Here is a 6,000-nt window from a genome sequence, read left to right on the forward strand (position 1 = left end):
AGACTTAGCTAGTTATTAATTAGAATAGAAATATCAAGTTGATTTCATTGCCACTTTTATTATTACTAGATCTGTTACTTTCTACCACCCACTTTATTATTATTATGATGATTGTATTCATTCAAATCGTTGATATAAGAGATTATCTAATATATTTTTTTCCTAGATCATTGTACTATGTGCTGTGGCGGCAGCATGTAATGCAGGACTGGTGCATCATGCCCAAACCGTGACTCACAGTCACAACGTGGTTCACCATGAAGTACCCACTCATTACGCGGTGCAAACTGCCCCTGCTTACCATGCCGCTCCAGCGATCCACTCTGCTCCTATCCACACATCAATCATCCACCCTGCGCCTGTTATCCATGCCGCACAAGTAGCCCATGCCCCTGTCCACTCTGCGCCAGAACACGCTGCCCCGGTTGCTCATAGCTCGGGTCACGAAGAAGATCACTACGTTGGCGAATACGTAAGTATAATTACAAAATAAAAACATCAATGCGTGTCTCTTGGGCTTGTGTTATTGTATTAATATTACAATTTAAAGTAAACTCGTCATAATAATATTTTAAATGTCAATTACTTTGACTTTAAGGGCGTCCTATATTTATAGAAACTTATGAAACGAGACTAATGAAAAACGAGACATTAGCTTCTTATAATGTAGTGATATTAATTTACATCACATAGGAAGGCAATCCTATCATTACCTGTCTATTTTGAATTAATAAAATCAACCAAAGGGTAAAGATTAAATCTACTTGCACCAGTATGTAAACATATTTTTAATAAAATATCAACTTTAAAGAACAAAACAAGTTTATAGTATAAATATTTTTTGAATATTCCAGGCTCACCCCAAATACGGCTACTCGTACTCAGTAGAAGACCCCCATACTGGTGACCATAAATCCCATCACGAAAACCGCGACGGTGACGTAGTCAAGGGCGAATACTCTTTTCTTCAGCCTGATGGCTCTTTCCGCAAGGTGACTTACACTGCTGACCATCATAATGGGTAAGTAAAAATAAAAATACTATAACGCATTTTCTTACCATTGAAATAGTCTTTAAATAACATAATACATAAAGATAAGCATTCATGAAAGACAATTTTTACAAAAGAAAAGAAACAGTTATGGCAATATGATATAAAACCCGTAAATGGAAACCAACTTATACCAACGTAACATACAAATAAACTCACATAATTAAGTTTATTATATGTACATATTTATGCAAACGTTGAGAATTTCCAAATATGGTCTATTTTTTTGTTATTAACTCTCAATAACAAAGGTAATTACAATGACCTTTATATAACGTTGAAAATCTTTAAAATACGTCGCGAGGGCATTATGTATGCGCAAGTTGTATTTGACTTTTACTCGAATAATTGTCATTAAAAAAAACCTTGATATTATTCTAACTTTTCTTGATACAATTCGCACGATTTAAAATTGCATCTCTTAAAGTAACAACACAGTTGTCAATGAATTCCTAAAATATTTCAAAATGTCACATAGAGTGTGATGAAACTAAACCAAATAAGAAGAAATAAGTATGATCTTTAAACTAAGCTAGCTCCAATAATGTTTTGCGATAGCTTTAAAGTTTATTTCGTCAACAGATTCAACGCTGTCGTCCACAACTCGCCTCCAGTCATCCATCATCATTAGAGCTTGTCAACTGAACTGTGATATTAGTGTAGATAATTTAGTTCTCTAGATAAGCTTATAAATACCAGTGTATTCTTCGTGATCTTCGGCTCTTGTAACTTTTGCTTTATTATTAATAAAATGTATGATGGGTTTCATTAATACATAATATCAACATGGTGTAATGGTTCTCGAAAAAATTTATCAGATGATTCTCAATTTAAACATTTGTTTATTTGATGCAATATTGTTACACCTGCCAAAATATGTAAGAATTTTAATGAGTGTGTTTTTTGAATGTTTTGTGTGGTGATATATTTTATATTATTGTATGAGTGTATGTGAAACCCAACACTTTGAATAAAATATCTTTATACTTTAAATTACAAACGTTTTATTCATACTCCTTATATAATAAGACTAATTTTATAATTTATAAATTCATATAATATTACATAGTGTGTTCAATGAATAGTTTAAAAACTTTTTTGATAATCTGTATTCAACGTCAGTATTTCATACGCTTATATGAATAATTGTGAACTTTATGAATCAGCCAGTTTTGATTGTACAAAAAAGATCGAGAGTTGAATTTTTTTAAGCTAATCATCCATGTGTACCTGTTCAGTAGCCTAAAATTACGTATAACTCAACTGTCAACTTAACACTTCCGTCGTTCCAGGTGGGATTTAGAAAACTCTAAAACACAAAATAACTGTTTTCTAAATATTGTCGTTGTTCGTCTTGAATAATATTCATGTTTACTTTTCACTTATCACATCGATTTTAGTTAAAGCAAATATCCATACCTTATGTTTTCCTTTTACGTGCAACCCTTTTTAAAAATCGTAGAATACGCATTATTTCTCATGAAACGACTAAATATAACTATTGTACTATTGTTGTATTCTTATAGCTTTATATTTGTAAAACTGACTTTAGTTTTACATTGTTTCTAACAAACACTTTGAAATAAGGACTGTGGTTTGGTTTTATAAATAACGAATAGTTCTCTAAAAAATCTAAAAAAATAACATTGGTATTATACTTATGCAGAAAACGTTTAAAAATTACAATAGTGTAGTGTATGGAGGCTGTTTTTGGTTTTGATAGAAATTTAATATAAATCTATAGAGACTAAAATATAAAGGCTTGAAATTTAGAGAATTTTAATCTTAAATCTATAGCAACTCAAAAACCAAATTCAACCTAATATATGCATGAACATACTAACCCTAATTGAATCCTTAATCATATAAGATCGTAGTTTCGAAAAAAAATATCATAAACTGCAATTTTAATTATTAGATAATGAAATGAATTTAACGCCTTTATAAATGTTTATATTAATTGTACCCATACATTTAAATGTAAGCTAATGACTATACAAACTTTCATCCCCAATTTTACTACTCATCAACATATTTGAATTATTTATTCACTAGTTAAAATCGATCTAAATATACATCGACAATGTAAATATTACGTTGTAAACGTGCAATGTGTAACATAAGAATGCTAATAAAAGCCACTGATTGTGAGAACGAAATTCTGACCACGTTGCATTGTTTTAAGACACAGTAACACGATTCAGTTTCGAAACGAAAGTTAATTGAGTGCGTCAAGGTCAGTCTTCTTACGCCTTGAAATTCGTATTAAATTTTCCAGTAATATGATACTAATTAATGATGAAGAAGTAATCGAACAACTGTTTCCTCGTACACTAAGTCGCTAGTAATTTAATTAAAAAATGAAAAGTAAGGGTGAAACAGCAACTTAGAACTCTAATTTTATTTATATAACTTGTAAGCCTAGATTTATTGTAAGCATTGTTAGCATTTTTTTTTAAATTAGTTTATTTTAATAAATTTAATTAATTATTTTAATGTAAAACAAATAAAAAAATTGTCAGTATCGTTCTAAAATATGCATTTTTTATTACAATTTTTAAATAAAACAAGATGTATGACGTTTTAATCCTCTTTAATCTAATTTTTTCGAGATAGTAAAAAACATTGAACATTCAGCCTGTAGCATCAGGGAGCATCCGCCACACTGCTCCACTGCGAGTTGGCGGATATATCTATTCCCTACAACGAGCAACGATCCCTCTCAGGAGTATATGATAACAACCGGCACCGACAGCTTTACGTGCTCTCCGAGGCACAGAGACTCACAAGGACAGACATCCAAACCGGAAAGAAATATTTATACATATACCATTATCCATCCCGAGCAGGAATCGAACGTAAATCGTAAATGTCACACGAACCACTACACCAGAGCTGTTGCTAAAAAATACATAAGAACTATTAATCCGCCGCGTTGCCGCCGCGTTGGTGCAACGGTTACAGCCATGGATTGTATCTGTTGCGCTGGCGGTTGCGGGTTCGATCCCCGCACATGACAAACATTTGTATTGGCCATACAGGTGTTTGCCGTGGTCTGGGTGTATGTGCAGTCCTTGTGGGTCTTCCCACCGTGCCTCGGAGAGCACGTTAAGCCGTCGGTCCCGGTTGTTATCATATACACCTGATAGCGATCGTTATTCATAGTAGGGAATATATCCGCCAACCCGCATTGGAGCAGCGTGGTGGATTAAGCTCTGATCCTTCTCCTACATGGGAAAGAGGCCTATGCCCAGTAGTGGGATATTACAGGCTGAAACGATATTAATCAAACCATTAAGTACGTTCGTTTTTTGTGCAAATCTTAAGAAAATTATTGCGGTTCTCGTGTCCATTAATTAACAACACAAGTTCAAATTTATTTGTGTCTGTTACTTGAGTTAATATTGAACATATTTTTGATTAAGTTTGTATATTCATTAGTTAAATTTAAGAGTTGTCTCTCTACACAACAAATTACCGTTTCAAAGTTGTTGTTCGATGTTGGGGCGGTACAAAGTATTCTATCCCTTATCAGAATCTGCTAGAATGATTTTTGATTTTTATAAATTATCCCTTGTTGATTTATGTAACTAGATTTTAGTAATTGAGGTATTTTTGACTAAGTTTTTTTTTAATGCGTGTTGCGATTATTTTGTTAAAGTTACAATGGAACTGGCGTGTAGGACAATAGTCCCTAAAATCAATAAAAGAATTTAAAAAAAAAAGTTATGTTAGTTACAACCAGTTGCTGATAAAATTGTAATGGAATAGTATTTGTAAAATGTGATTATTGATAATGAATATCTTACATAAAAAGACGTATTTCGTACTTATATAACAATTTAACATTTATGTTAATGGAAAATACACTACCTTTTTTGGCGAGACGCGGCACATCTCCTTCTTTGATTAACGATTAAAAAAACCGAAACAAGTTCTGACATATGACAGCCTTAAACTGTATACGGTTAGCCATTTATGATAAAGTATTTCTTTTGCATTTATTTATAGCCAATATGCTACCTTTATGCGTTGTAAGTAAGGAAACAATAATCCGTTTGAAGTAAAGGAAAACAAAATATTAATCCTTAGTTTTCTTAACTTATGACATTCGGATATATTTATGCATCCCATATCAATATATTGTGTAAAATAAATTACATTGTACTGTTATATTTAAATTTAAAAACTGTTATATTTAAATAATATTGTACTGTTATATTGCTTCTCACGATCCCAATGGATGTTCTAGTTGAAAAAAAAAACTAATTGAAAATTTGAATCGTCGAAACTTCTAGAACCTTAATTTTACATATTTCAAAATATTTTCATTTATGTCGGCTTAGTTACTTAGGAGTTTAGAGGCATATTCCTGTATTGAAGACCCATTTTTACAAGATGATAGCTAAATACATTATTTCATACTTAGCACACATTCAGTTGAGACCTATAGACGTGTTGTGGTTAAAAAATAAATGAAAAGAAATTAAACCTTGCATATGTTTCGATGTATAAGTTGAACTGATACTATGAAGTAGATACTCGTATTCTATGATCTATTGACTGTATCGGGTCTGCTTATAATTAATAAAATATTTAGAAATAAGAATGTTATTAGAATAAAAATAATATAAATATTTCGCTTTAAGCTAAGCGCATTTATTTAGTGAAAGCGTTTTAGTAATCAACCCACAGTCAGCAAAACAACTTGCAATGAAACTCTGTTACATATTTAATACGAGATGTAGCAACTGAACCACTTTGCATGTACTCTGGCTGTAATCAGTAATAACGTAGGGTTGTTTAAAATTATTTCTAAATGATAATTTAAGACAAAAAATTCTAATTAAGGATTGTTTGTAAATAGTACTCACATTCATACTGTTGTATTGAATATGTAATCTATACAAATAAATAAAATTGGAGTATCTGTTTGTAATCTATTTACA

At 31.4% G+C, this 6,000-nt stretch overlaps 1 long non-coding RNA gene across 1 annotated transcript; it reads left to right on the plus strand.

Annotated features, from left to right (window-relative positions):
- Window positions 1-252: 252 nt before the first annotated feature.
- LOC123654270 lies at window positions 253-2,044 on the plus strand. The gene is made up of 3 exons (XR_006743216.1): window positions 253-472; window positions 855-1,021; window positions 1,634-2,044. It is a non-coding gene; the product is annotated as an uncharacterized LOC123654270 (long non-coding RNA).
- The last annotated feature ends 3,956 nt before the right edge of the window (window positions 2,045-6,000 follow it).

Source organism: Melitaea cinxia, chromosome 6, assembly GCF_905220565.1.
Source record: "Melitaea cinxia chromosome 6, ilMelCinx1.1, whole genome shotgun sequence".
Lineage (NCBI taxonomy): Eukaryota > Metazoa > Arthropoda > Insecta > Lepidoptera > Nymphalidae > Melitaea > Melitaea cinxia.